The following is a 13,259-nucleotide window of genomic DNA, read 5'->3' as shown; positions in this document are numbered from 1 at the left end:
TCAAATAACACTTAAAAAAACCCCAAACAACCCTTGTACGAAACTGTGTCTACACATGCAGATTTATAGCGCTGGAAATAAAAATTATCATCTAGACTTCATTAAGATTTTCCTGGCAAATAATTAATGCTGACAGCATGTTTTGATCAAGCATCTCACATAACAGCAATGGTAAGAGAGTTAAAAGCAGCCTGTGTTATAGAAACAGGTCTTTGTAGTCTCTTAAAGTTTCTGCTAGTTTTTCCAGCCCTCAGCAAATGGTGGTGCTAGCACCTTATTTTTCATTCCCTGTGTTTCCTCATTTCATGGTCATATCAGCCTCTTGGTGACTGCCAATGAGCAGATCTCATCATAGCTGAAAATTCAGGAACATGTGCAAAGAAGCCACCCAAATGGGCAAGAAATTTGAATATTCTCTCTCCTGTTTTTTTGCTTTAAAATGAGAAGACTGCTGGTATGAATCTGTCAAAGTAGGTAATCTGTTTTTTTTTGCTGTTGTTTCTGTTTTGTTGTTTCTGATTCATATCTGTTGTGACTTAATTGCATGTCTATATTTATATGTACAGTGGGTTGATGTACGTTTCTCTGTGCTGCACCTATTATGCATTTGTGTTCTAGACTATGAGCACAGGACTCTGTCTGAGCCTGATTTTGCCAAAATTGGCTTCTGGAGCAGTAATCAGTAGGATGTAGAGTGCCCTTCTCCCAAAGCAGCAATGACAGCTTCTGTACTGTACTCCAAGCAAAATATATTGTATTCATCTCCCTGTGAAGTTCCATGTTGCAGAAATACCCATTGGCATCATAGCAGTCTTACAGACTGTGCACTGGGTTGGGAAAGTACATAGGAGACAACCTTCCCTTTGGTAATACATAATAACTGTTGCATAGATTTGAAGTGTGTTTATTGAGTATATCAGTGCCAGTTCAAGAAAATAACTATTAGCTACAGGTTTTAGGTTTGAAGAAATTTCCAGAAATTGCGGATGACTTAGACCATTTAATGTAGCGGCAAGCGTACAACCGCTGTTAATTTTGCCCATTGAAAATCACAAGCTGGAAAAGCCGTTACGAGTTGTTTTGTGAGGTTAGTGTTTTATCATCAGCTTGAAATTGTGCTTCTGGCTGTTAGTCACCAGGCTGCCAAAATTCAAGTGGCTTGAAGTGTGGGAGCTACTGGATCTGCAGGGTAATAACGGGAAGGAGGTTATTTTACGGCTGATCTCCCTGCATATGTAGTGTGTTTCCCTGTGATAAAGTGGTTATATCAGCCCCACCTATGATTAAAGTTGCCTGACACTTCCCACTATGGTCTTTGTTTTCAGATGCTTATATTGTAGTCGAACTATAACTGTCTGAGTTGAAATCTGACTTCTCCTTATGCTGGTCTGCATGACCGACACAGGTCTTTTAGCAAAATTATATCCCAAATACTTCATTTTAAAAATGAATTGGAAGTAGTCCGCCCCCAACTACATATATATATTTTGAAATGCAAATAGTTTTGCAGGGATAATCTCTTCTTTGTGGGACTCCAAATGTAGCTGTGGGACCGTTGATCTGCAGGTCATAGTTTCATGATTGCACAAGTGGAGTGAGAGCTAGTGTAGGCTTTGTGTTAGTATAGAAAACGTGGACCCTAACGGAGTTTTGCACATATACTGTGTGTGCTGGCGAAGGTATTTTCAAGTTCTGCTTGGCCCTAACTAAAGGAAAGCTTTCTTGCATGACTCTGTCTGTGCTTTGAGTGGAGGCTTGACACCTGGAAAAGAAATGGCCATTGGCTAAATGGTGACCTATCTCTGTGAAATCAACCCAAATCTGGCAAAATGGTAAGCTGTTTAAATAAAACATCGTTTAAAAATGCTCATATTTGCTGGATGTTTTCAGCTTTATTCCCTAACGTTTATCTCTGCGTGCCCAGGCTGGGACGGTGCAGGGCTGAGCAGACCTCTGCTGTAACTGAAGATCCTGGAGCGCTGCTGGCTTCACTGGCTCATCGGTATGGGGTTCCTTCTCTGCATTATCTATGCATTATTTAGGAGGAAGCTGCCTAAAGTTGAAAAGAATAATGGAGGAGAGCCTGACCTTGGGCCAGGGATCAAGGCAATAGACTGAGACATTGGATCTATTTGTAGAAGACGATGAAATACAGGGACTGGAGGCGTATGTGGGAGTGGAAACTAGACATCGGGTTTACTTTTCTGGGTAAGAAGTCAGGATGGGCTGGACAAAGAGGTTAGGATGACGAAAGGAGTTAAGGGGTAGATAGCCCGAGGAAAAGTGAGGATTTATATTTTAAGGCTTGTACAGAATAAATAGGTCTGGCAGGGGAAAAGGATGGGCTGTGCAGCCTAAACAGGAGCTTCCTGCAGGAGGAACTGGAAAGGTGGAAAAGATGTTTCCCTCTAGTGCCTATAAGGAGGTCAGAAAGCTGGGGAGTAAAGACCAAAACTGGGTAAGAAAGACAAAATTGGAAGAATTACCTGTGAGGAAGTACCAGCATAAGAGAGGCTGTAAAATAGTGAGTGGCATCCCTCCCTACGGCAGGGGGGATGGAACTAGGTGATGTTTAAGGTCGTGAGCCATTCTGTGATTCTATGAAGAGAAGTGACAGCAGAGGTTTTTGTGATGGACCTTAGTTCTTCACAGTAACTGAGACCGTCAGAAGGCAGCACATAATTGAATTTTTGAGAAAGGAAGAATGTTTGTTTTTCAAACCAAGAAACTTGCACACAACGTCTACTTTAAATACTTTAGGAGTTTTGCAGTATCAATAACTCAGTGACTAGATTCCAGAGATAAAACATCTTGTGCAGCTTTAATTTTGGACTTGTCTACAGCCTGAAAATATTTCTCATTGCCTAACACATACGTAAAACAGGGGAATTGAATAGTCTGTTAAAGCTCAAGCTTCTTTCAACATTATTGTAAGGTCAAAAGCAAACTATTTTGATAAATATTTCATGCTGGGTGATAATTTCACTAGGGAATTACCGAGTACAACACCTGTATTATCTATATTTATAACAGGCAGAGGGGGGTGAAAGTGACAAAAAGCCTCTTGTTCTGACCTGAACAGTATGCCAGACATTAGAACAAATTCTGAAAGTAATAATTTAAAAAACCGAGCTAATCAGTTGGAACCAAGAGAAAAAAAGAAATTCATGTTAAGACATGCAGTGAAGTGGCAATGCAGATGTACAAATGGAAACAATAAGGACAACTGTTTTAAGCTTTGGCATGCCTTTACCTTAGAGTGCCTGACTTTGTGACCCTAAAAATGTTCTTTTAATTCTTCTCTTGGTGGAAAGGGTTTGGTTTTCTCCACAAGAGAGTCTAGCAATGATATAGTAAGCATGCAGAGTCGGGGACAGTGGGCGAGCACCTAAGCATGAATTGGGCAGTCGCTAGACTGTCACTGTACACACTACTTAAATAAGTTTAAGAGCTGTGTTATAGATACTGGGTGAGTTTGAATTATTATCATGATGTCTGATTTTTTTTTTTTTAATTTTTTCTTCTTACAGTATTGGCAGGTGTATATATAGTTTTATTTTACTTTATTTTTTTTACTTCTTGAATCTGCTTGGAAGAATGAATCACTTAGTGTATCTAACTTTTTGCAAATGTTTACCTAGACTTCTATTCCTATTTTTTGTTATGGGGTGTTTTGCATCTGTTTCTATTAGAACATTTTGCCTGCTTAATCAGCAGATGAGCTCCCTGGTAGAGCAAAATTCTCACGTATTATAATATTCTTTACCTCAGACTGGCAGCTTGCACCCTAAGGAGAAGGTTTATGCTTATAAATTAGAGCAGTCTAACTTAGGCGCTTGTTAGAAATGGTATCTTTTTGTCTGCTCAATGGATTGAGTTTACTCTGTAGTTTAAGACCTACCTCTTTTCATTAATTATATCGGAAGCTGAAATGAGACAGGAATATCAAGAATAAAGTAGCATCACCAAATTAAAGAGCAGCAGTGTGCTATTTTCCTGTAGTCATCTGTTAGTGTCTAGTGAGAAAAAGACTTTTTCACACTTACTGTCTCTGAGTTGTCATGAGAAGGCCTTAACGATGAACCTTGCTTTCATTAGATGCAGCAGCCCATGCTTATATCCTTCTGCCTGTGAAATCAGAGCAAATTCTGCCACAAACAATTGGAAGGTGTGTGATTTTATAATTTATGAAGAAACAGAATGGTTATGATTTTGGAGATTATGCTAAAGCTTGAGTTCCCATTAGGTCATAGTAATTGTAATGGTAAGCAGTAAGAAGCCAAAAATATGTTTTAATTGGAACCAAAATGCAGTTAGGCCTATTCCTAAGAACAAATTCTGTTTGCATTGTGCTGAGAGCCCCTTGATACTGTTAGCAATTTGGAAATTTTGAATTCAGAATAAGAGCATCAATTATGTTATTTTCCCACTTTGTATGCCTTAAACAGACTGAATCAGCAAAAACTGAATAGGCAAGATTTGATTTTTTCAAACCAAGTAACATTCAAATAAAACCATATGACTGGGAACAATAGCTCTTGTGTCCTATTCTTGTTATTTGCAGGTCCATATATTGGTCCTTTGGCTAGCTACCAGAACTCATAAAATGCTTTTAGGCAGCTGTGTCCCATTAAAGCCACATGTTACATCAATGGGAAACCATAGGAGTGCAGAGCTGACAGGGATTTTAGATCACTTATCTGCATAGACTGAGGAAGGATCAAACATGCCACCCTGGAAGATATTAAAAGCCCTCTGGGGAGGAGATTCCAGATCTCTTTAGATAGACTATTTTGGCATTTTCTTCCTCTGACCATTAGAAAGCTTTTTGTAATGTGTAACTCGTCTCACAAATTTTGCTTCTCATGGTGGCCGTGGTAAACTATCGATTACTGCCCTCCTTACAGCACTGTTACCTGTTGTAAGATCATTATCATGTTTGTCCCTAGCCTCCACTTCTTCAGAGAAAAGAAACCCAATCAGTACAGCCTTCTTTATCTTTTCATCACCTCTTCTGTTAAAATCCTCTAATACTATTACAGTCCTTTGGATTCTGATTTGTTTGCATTTTTCTTGAAATTAGGTGAAATTAATTCTCTGTGCAAGAATCCATCTGTGCCAAATGCAGCAAATTAATGGCTCCTACGAATACATGGGATGCTTTTACTGCCTAGCTAAATATTCTCTGTATTGTGTTTGTGCATTTGATTCGATTGTATCTATAACTTATACCTTCATGGCCTGGTTTCTTTTAATCTAAAATGAATATAGAATGTAGAAACGAATATCTTCCCCTTGGCAATGTTCTAAATAAAAGGCACTGCAGAACAAACAAGTCTGACTATTAAAAATCATCTTTTGTTAACAGTTCTTTTGTAAAAACACAGAATTAAGCACCTGGGAGGAACTTTGTTAGCAGTGTCTCTTAAGAGTCACAGATTTGTCAGTTTTGTTCGTGCTCTGAGGTAAAATGGGGAATGGTTAAGTAGGCTAGGACTCTGAAAATAGATGATTTGGGGAGTATTTGATAGAAATCTGCAAAGTTGTGAGTTGTGTTTCTGTTCATCATGCCTTTCAGTACACTGAAGCTAGTAGAAGCCAGGTTCAAAACAAACAGAAGGAGATGTTTTTCATGCAGTAGATTTTGGAAATTCATGTCAAAGGATATTATTGATAATTCACGTGTGATAGTTTACATAAATGTGGATAAATACACGGAAAAGAGTTCACTCAGTGTTAGTAAATGGATAAACCAGATCAATTTCAGGGAATACACTGAGAGAAGAGCTGGAGGGTAGTAATGTATTCAGGAGTGTCATACCTGCTTGTTCCCTGAGCATCTGCTTCCGACCAGTGCTGGAGATCAGGCACTAAAAGAAATGGATGAACTCTCTGAACCAATGGACTAATTCTAATGCTGTCCTGCTACCAAAAACCAAAGCAGTTTCCCAACAGCATTACATTTTTGCCAAAAGTTTGAAAGATGAAAAGGCTTTTTTTTTTTTTTCCTACAGATGTAGGCCCTAATGTGTTCGCCCAAATTTTGTCTGCAAAATTCAGATGGAATAGCAAAGAGAGGCTAGCTAGGTAAAGTAGATTAAGCATGAATTAGAAAATTCAGAAAGATTCAAATTTGAAAAGAAAATTTAAATGAATGTTTTCCTCTTTGCTGGTTAATGCATTTTATAATTTGGCATAGTGGCTGTATCTTTGTGTATAAATCAGTTGCTGAAAAGTGGAACAATATCAAGATAAACTCCCTAAATGAAGGCTGGGAATTGAAACTAGTTTCTAAAAAAATAAAGGAATAATAATAATTAAAAAACCCCAACCCTTTACATAGCAAATCATGTCTGAATAGTGCACCAATGGAACACATCAAATTTGCATTGAGGTCAATGGCTTGCAACATTACCAAAAAGAGACATCTGTGTTTCAGACTCTGGAAAACAGATAGCACTTTAAAGCACTCGTTAAGCTTGTTCATGGGTATGGGGGAGTTGCCTACAAAGAGTCTTAAAAAAAATGCAGAGAAAGTAATTATTGTGTCAGTGAAAACACAGAGGGTAGTAAATCGTTCAAAGGAGCAACTTTTTCTCTGTCTGGCATAAAGGACTAACAGATTGGGCCTGTCATACAGCACATGGTAGAATATTCAGACAATTTGTGGAAAAGAGTGTATTTTTAATTTCAGGACAGAAGACAGAACCTGGGATGATTATTCTCAGCAATCAGATAAGAGGAAGATTGTTCATGGTTATATGGAAGCTGTGGGAGCTTTCAAATTTAGAATGGAAGGTCCTAGAAGCAGCAAAGCTGCTCTACAGAGCTGCAGAGTGAATTATGTTCTAATCCTTTCTATAACAGGATTCAAACTATTTAAATTTACAATAAAAATAGGTTCCTAGGCCACCATTTGGTTAAGGAGTAATGTAGTTGTGTTTTGAACAAAACAAGAAGTTAAGACATGAAAATCTATTTCAAATTGCTTTTGGTATCTCTGGGCATATTTTCCAGAGGTTTGATTGTTTTCAAGTGTCTGGCATGCTCAAGATTTGGAAATCCCAGGACATTAGCTGATGAGCGCTTTGGAAGACTTCTTTAGAGTTGGGAATATTGCATTAATTCATAAAGATTACTCCTACCTTTTCTTTATAATTTCAATCCACCCTTTATATTTATGATTCTTTCTACCATATTAAATGTATATTCTTCTTCCTTGGCAACTTTTAAATTCATGCAGACCATTGAAGTGGTCTTAAAAATCACTTAGCCAAAGTAGATTTTATAACTTTTTATGTCTTTCCTGACAGATCACCCCTGCCAACAGTTTTTTTAATTCTACTAGAGACTTTTCCTTGTCAATATCCTTATGGCAGAAATGTCCCCCTCAAATCCATATATCTCGATGTCCCAAAGCTCTTAAGAGAGTACTGTCCCATTGCAAGATAGAACAACATTTCTTCAGTCTCTTGCTACAGGTTTCAAAAGATCACATCCTCACAAGCTCACAGTTCAGAAGAAGTGACGCTTGAGCTGAGGAGAAGGCAGTGAACACATGCAGTGACAGCTTCTCTTTACTATCAGCTTCTCAATCTAGCTCTTCTTAGGTTATCTAATTTCTTATAGGTGTCATAGCAGCATGGACTTTCAGCAGACATCATTCAGATGATCCAGAAGCAGTACTCAGCAAGGCATTCTCATTACACCTGAGTGGCTGGTTCCTCCCTCCTCCTGTGCCTCTCAGTGCACAGCAAGTGCCTGATGCACCTGCTGTCCCCTCCAGAGGCAGCACAGGATGCTGTCTTGGTTTTATTGCCTCCTTCACCCTTATTTTCTCCTGGAAATATTCACAGAGCTTGTGGTGAGCAGGTGGCAATCATAGGCAAGCTGGGTAGATTCATCTCTAAACCGAAGTCTGGTTGTGACTGCAGAATTCAAGACATTTTGCCTGTAAAATGTTGGTACATCAGGAGGTTAGTGCATGGTTTGTGGATCCAAAGAGGAACAGCACTACACAGTGGGAAAACTGCAACATCTGATTGAGTTATGTTGATTTGCCCAGGGTTTAAAGAAAAAGAATTATTTTATGAGAACAGAAGGACACTAATGAAATAATTAAACAACTATGCTATTTTCTCCATCTCATGGATGTTAAGTAAGCCATGTCTTAAAACTTACCCTATTAGAGATTGTGTTCTTTATCCTTTGCAAATGTTGAATGGCCATAACAGTGTAACTATAGATAACCACTTAATTTTGCAGTGTTGCTATTCCGGTCAGCTGGAATTTTTTTAAGTCATTATTTTTATATGTCTAGCACTGTTTGTACTGTCACATGCTAATATATTCACTCCTTTCACTAATTATATAATTTTACATATTTTTTTGAAAGAGTCATGGATTTCTGGCAAGCTTTTTCTTTTATAATTTAATACTGCTTGATTCACACAAACTTACTGCTAGCCAGTAAATTTTTTTTTTAGTATTTGTTCCATTCCTTGTTGAACAATAAAGATAAACTTACAGGAAAATTACCAGAAACACTCTCTTGCTTTTCTTCTTTTTCTGGAAAGGAGTACTTTACTTCTTTTTATCCTTTCCTCCAGTATCTCCCTAGATATTAATAACTTTTTGAAAAGATTGGCAGCCCTTCTCCACAAGATAGTTCTCAGAATTTACTGTGGGGTTCATTGTCTGTACTCTTGTACAGATGTTATAAAATTTCCACTTAACTCCTACTTCCTTTCTAATTGTCCAGCCAGGGGACCAAGGAGTCTGCAGTCCTGGAAAATAAGTGTTTCTGAAGTCTTGGGGAAGCTGAGATCCAGTGCTAGTTTTACGATCAATGCAGCTCATTGCTGCAGCCTCAGCTCTTATGCTGGGTGCTGGATAGAGAGTCATTATCCCTTATTGTAACTAGCAGGCCAGAAACAGATGTATTGTCTTCATGTTGGTCAGACTGGCTGAACCGAAGAGCAAGCTTGGCAAGAATACTGCATTGCTTAATACCAGGCCTTTAAGTATGTCGGGTGACAGAAGTTATGCAGAGCAGCTTGAAACTCATCAGAGACATTATTTTACAGGATCAAGCCCCCTGTTCCATCACAGGTGACCGACATTCCTTAGTACTTTGCATTTGCTTTCAATAAGCCAAAAGTACTAATATCTATGAAGTGATCAAAATCCGTGTATGAGAACCAGATTTCGAATCCTCTGCAAATTTTATCCTCTGAGATTTCAGGTTTACCTCCCCATCTCTGACAAATAAGTGTGATCAGATCAGACTGACGTGCACAGAACACTGTGGAAATTTTCAGAAAAGTGCCAAGACAGTCTTCTGGAACTGCATTGCTGCAAGATTAGCAGGCCAAAGATGTCTCTGCTGGTGAAACTGTGACTGGGAGTACACACCATCAAGCGTTTATCTCTAATAGTTGTTGATTAACATTTTCCTCAGTTACTAGTGGATTTGAAAATTGTTTCTTCTTACCTGTGATGCAAATACATCATTCTGCTTCTTTTCCTGAGATGTTCTTTTCTTCCTAATTATCAATGTTATCTTCTCCAGTTAACAATGGGTCTACATTTGGATAAAATCTAAATATATTTATATAAGTCCTTAATTCTGGCAATAACCCATACATTTTCTCCTGTACCATTCAACTTTGTTAGAGCTTGTCTGCACCTTCCTGCCCATGCAATTAATTCTTTCCTCTTTGTCACTATTTTGGAGTGACAAATGTGGGACTGGAAGGAAGGGGAGTAGCCCAGAGCACTGATTTTTTTTTTTTTTTTCCTTTCAGCTCTTTCTCCTTTCCGCTTAGTCCAAAATCTTGGCACATTTCTCATTCATGTTTGACCATCAGCTCAAAGTAAACAGAGCTAAACCAGAACTCTTTTAATTCTCCTTCTTCCCTTTCCTCTTCCTTCTCCACACGTCACGTTTGATTCCTCTTTTGATCACTTTGGACAACACATCTTTCTTATTGCTCAGGCATGGATATCAGCTTGGGTTTGGACATCCTTGTTGATGCGCAGTCTAACTCTGAATTGCTAATCAATATTAAATACTTTAATTAAAAATAAATTTAAATTAATACAAATCGATTGATTAAATTTAAGTTAATCCCTAATTTTATCCAGGCTGTGATACAGGATTGTACAGTGCACTTACCAGATTGTCAGCTAGATGAAGTTTTGTGCTTTGAGGGAATCCCCCCATGCAGAAGGAATTCCTTGCTCCCGCTGAAATCCAGAGAAGCACTGCCTTGGGATCTACCTCGAAATGCCCTCTCCTCTGGGACGTTAGCCCAGATGTGCCAGCAAAGTGAGCACTGATGTGCTGTCTGCATGGTCCAGACATATGGTGGGCATTATGGTCGCTGGGGGTCTGGCCTGGAGGACCTGCCAGGGGTGTAGAAACTGCCTGGGAGCGCTGGTCAGGGAGGAGTTGGGCAGGCTTGGGGGCCCAGAGGCAGAGGGCAAGGGCTGGCTGGGTTTGCTTTGCTCCCTCTTCCACAGGAGCCTCGGAGCAGGGAGGAGGCCGCTCAGGCCGGGGTGGTGTGGGGTGAGCAGAAACTAGCACCTTCGCCAGGCTGATAGCTCTGGAGATAAAACTGAGCGAGGGTATGTGGTGGAAGGAAACAAAAAGGCAGTATTGGAAAGGTGAGGAAGAGCAAAGTGAGTAGATGAGGAGTTTGAGGAATGCAGTTTGGGAATGAGCCTGAGATGGGAGGCTGTGGGGCAGAGGGACTAGAAGGGAGGAATGGTTGTGGGAAGCACAAGGGAATTGTGCTTCATGGTAGGAAGGGTCTGCAGGAAGATCTGGATAGGCTGGACCTACGGGTTGAGGCCAACTGTATGAGGTTCAACAAGGCCAAGTGCCGGGTCCTGCACCTGGGGCACAACAACCCCAAGCAGCGCTACAGGCTGGGAGATGAGTGGTTGGAAAGCTGCCTGGAAGAGGTATCTTGTATCAGAAACAGTGTGGCCAGCAGGACTAGGGAAGTGATTGTCACCCTGTACTTGTCTCAGGTGAGGCTGCACCTCAAGTACTGTGTTCAGTTTTGGGCCCCTCACTACAAGAAGGACATTGAGGCCCTGGAGTATGCCCAGAGAAGGGCTACGAAGCTGGTGAAGGGCCTGGCACACAAGTCCTGTGAGGAGCGGCTGAGGGGTTGTTTAGTCTGGAGGAGGCTCGGGGGAGACATCATTGCTCTCTACAGGTACCTTAAAGGAGGCTGTAGTGAGGTGGGGAGGTAGGTGTAGAGCTTAGTGATATGGTTTAATGGAGGACTTGTTAGTGTTAGGTCATGGGTTGGACTAGGTGATCATGGAGGTCTCTTCCAACCTAAATGATTCTGTGATTCTGTGAGATAGGACTTCTGGCATGGGGCAGACATGGAGTGTGCTCTTTTATGAGCTACCTCATGATTTTATTGCAGGTTCCACAATATGGGGATTTTTTTTAATGATGAAAAAAAGAGTTATCTTAAAAAAGATCACATTACACTCCCTGTTCGTTTAAGATGAGTTTCTGCTCCTCACAGCTGCAAAGAAAAGTTGGAAATTTTTTCCCAAAAGGTAAAAATATGAAGTAAAAAAAAATAAATCCCCAACACAGATCATGCTGTTTTTGAAATAAGACCTGGCTTTTGGATACTTAGAATTGGCAGAATAAATAATTGGGAACAGGAAGAATGTGGTGTTTGTTTGAAGTAGCAGTTTAAGGTAAGAAATATGCTTGACGTGAAACAAGCAGGGCATAAGGACAGAGTTACATCGTCTAACTGCGCTTGCTGAGTGCATTCATCTTGCTCTTTGGCCTGTGTGCTATATAAACTATGATAGTATTGGAGAAAGAGCCTGGTGCTCCAGTAAGTGAGATTTCAAAGACAGTATTTCCAAATTCTGTATTTAACAATCTAGACCATAAGGGTGGGCATCTGGCTGGTCTGTAGAGTAAACCTGTGTGAATAAATAAGAGAGCAGTTTTGAGTTTATGTCCCAGTAAATGCAGCTCCAATAGGCTCTACACCTGACTATAACCGATGAGGCTGTACTTCTAAAATTTCCTATCTTCCCATGAGGGCTGACTTAACAGTTCCCTTTTCTGTTTCTCCTTAAATTTCCTGGGAATTTAATTGTTGGGCTTTTCCTACCTTTTATGTTGAGTTTAGCTGTAGGTTTTGGTGGTGACCTGCAGCCATACTGCTAGCTCTGCCCGTGCCAGAGCCCTGCAAGTGCAGGAGCTGCTACTGCCACCCACAAGGAGCAAATGAGTGAGTGGACAGGGGCTACTGCTGGAGGAAGTTCTTGCAGCTCTCCAGGCTCACCTCACTATTTTGGCAGTCACAGGCCAGCAAGTCTGGTTATTAGGGATCTACCTCAGCTTCTCCCCCTTTGCCTTAACCCTTTCTTTCTCCTCCCTCCCCCTGCACATCTGACTACGTTTATACTTGTGTTTGCAGAGCTCTGTTGCCCATGTTTCTGAGAAGCTTTCAGGCAATTTTGCTATGAGGCTAGGTGTTAAAAGCAAATAACAGATTTTTTTTTTTTTCTCAAAGATTTGAGTGAATGGTCAGTGTGATGGTTGAGGTGGCATGCCATCAAAGGATTAACTGCCTCTGGTAGATTGCTGTGTAAAGATAAGTGAGTCAGGATGGTTGTTGATTGAGTAAATACACCTGAATTGTGCTTCACTGTGTCAGTTTATCACTCAGCAGCCCGTTGCGACTGCTACTTGGACAGAGATTTGTAATAAACTGGAGTAAGGTGGCTATTATGCTGAGGTAGTGTGAATTAAACTATTAGAACTTAATAAGCCTACTACGCTTTTTTTTTTTTTTTTTTCTTTTCCTTCAATTCACTTTTACTTCAGACACAGAAGTACAAATGAAGAAGAAGGATTGCTTTCTTTTCCAGGAGCAATACCCCTACTTAGATGCTCAAGATTCAAAGAATGTTCTTGGCTTGCATGTTAAAGAAACATTCACTGCTTCTTCACAGTGACTTCTTCCTACTGCTTGAAGAGTGCACAGTCCCACAAGTTTAAAAATCTGTGTGCATGTCCCTGTAAATTTGTCAACATATATATTTTTTTCTATTCATATTTTTATGATTTTTTTTTTTTTTAAGATTAACATTAAAAACTATAGCCAGTTCTTTTTCTAAATTCCCATCTTGTATATCTGGAGGTGTTAGACTTTTCTTCCATTGTTAACAGCAACTGCAAAAAAAAGTATTAAAATATAAAT

At 39.8% G+C, this 13,259-nt stretch overlaps 1 protein-coding gene across 2 annotated transcripts in view; it reads left to right on the top strand.

Moving 5' to 3' along the window:
* The first annotated feature begins 319 nt into the window (after positions 1 to 319).
* ESR1 (estrogen receptor 1) overlaps positions 320 to 13,259 on the top strand; it is a 189,718-nt gene continuing 176,778 nt past the window's right edge. Inside the window, exon 1 of one of the 2 annotated variants that reach the window (XM_083830466.1) lies at positions 320 to 470. The gene's annotated coding sequence lies outside the window, so the exon portion shown is untranslated. Of the gene's footprint in view, positions 471 to 1,924; positions 2,003 to 13,259 lie in introns of those variants that run through there. The other variant, XM_083830467.1, reaches the window with a different exon arrangement.

Source organism: Anser anser, assembly GCF_964211835.1.
Source record: "Anser anser genome assembly, chromosome: 3".
Classification (NCBI taxonomy): domain Eukaryota; kingdom Metazoa; phylum Chordata; class Aves; order Anseriformes; family Anatidae; genus Anser; species Anser anser.
This window is presented reverse-complemented; position numbering and strand designations above follow the sequence as displayed.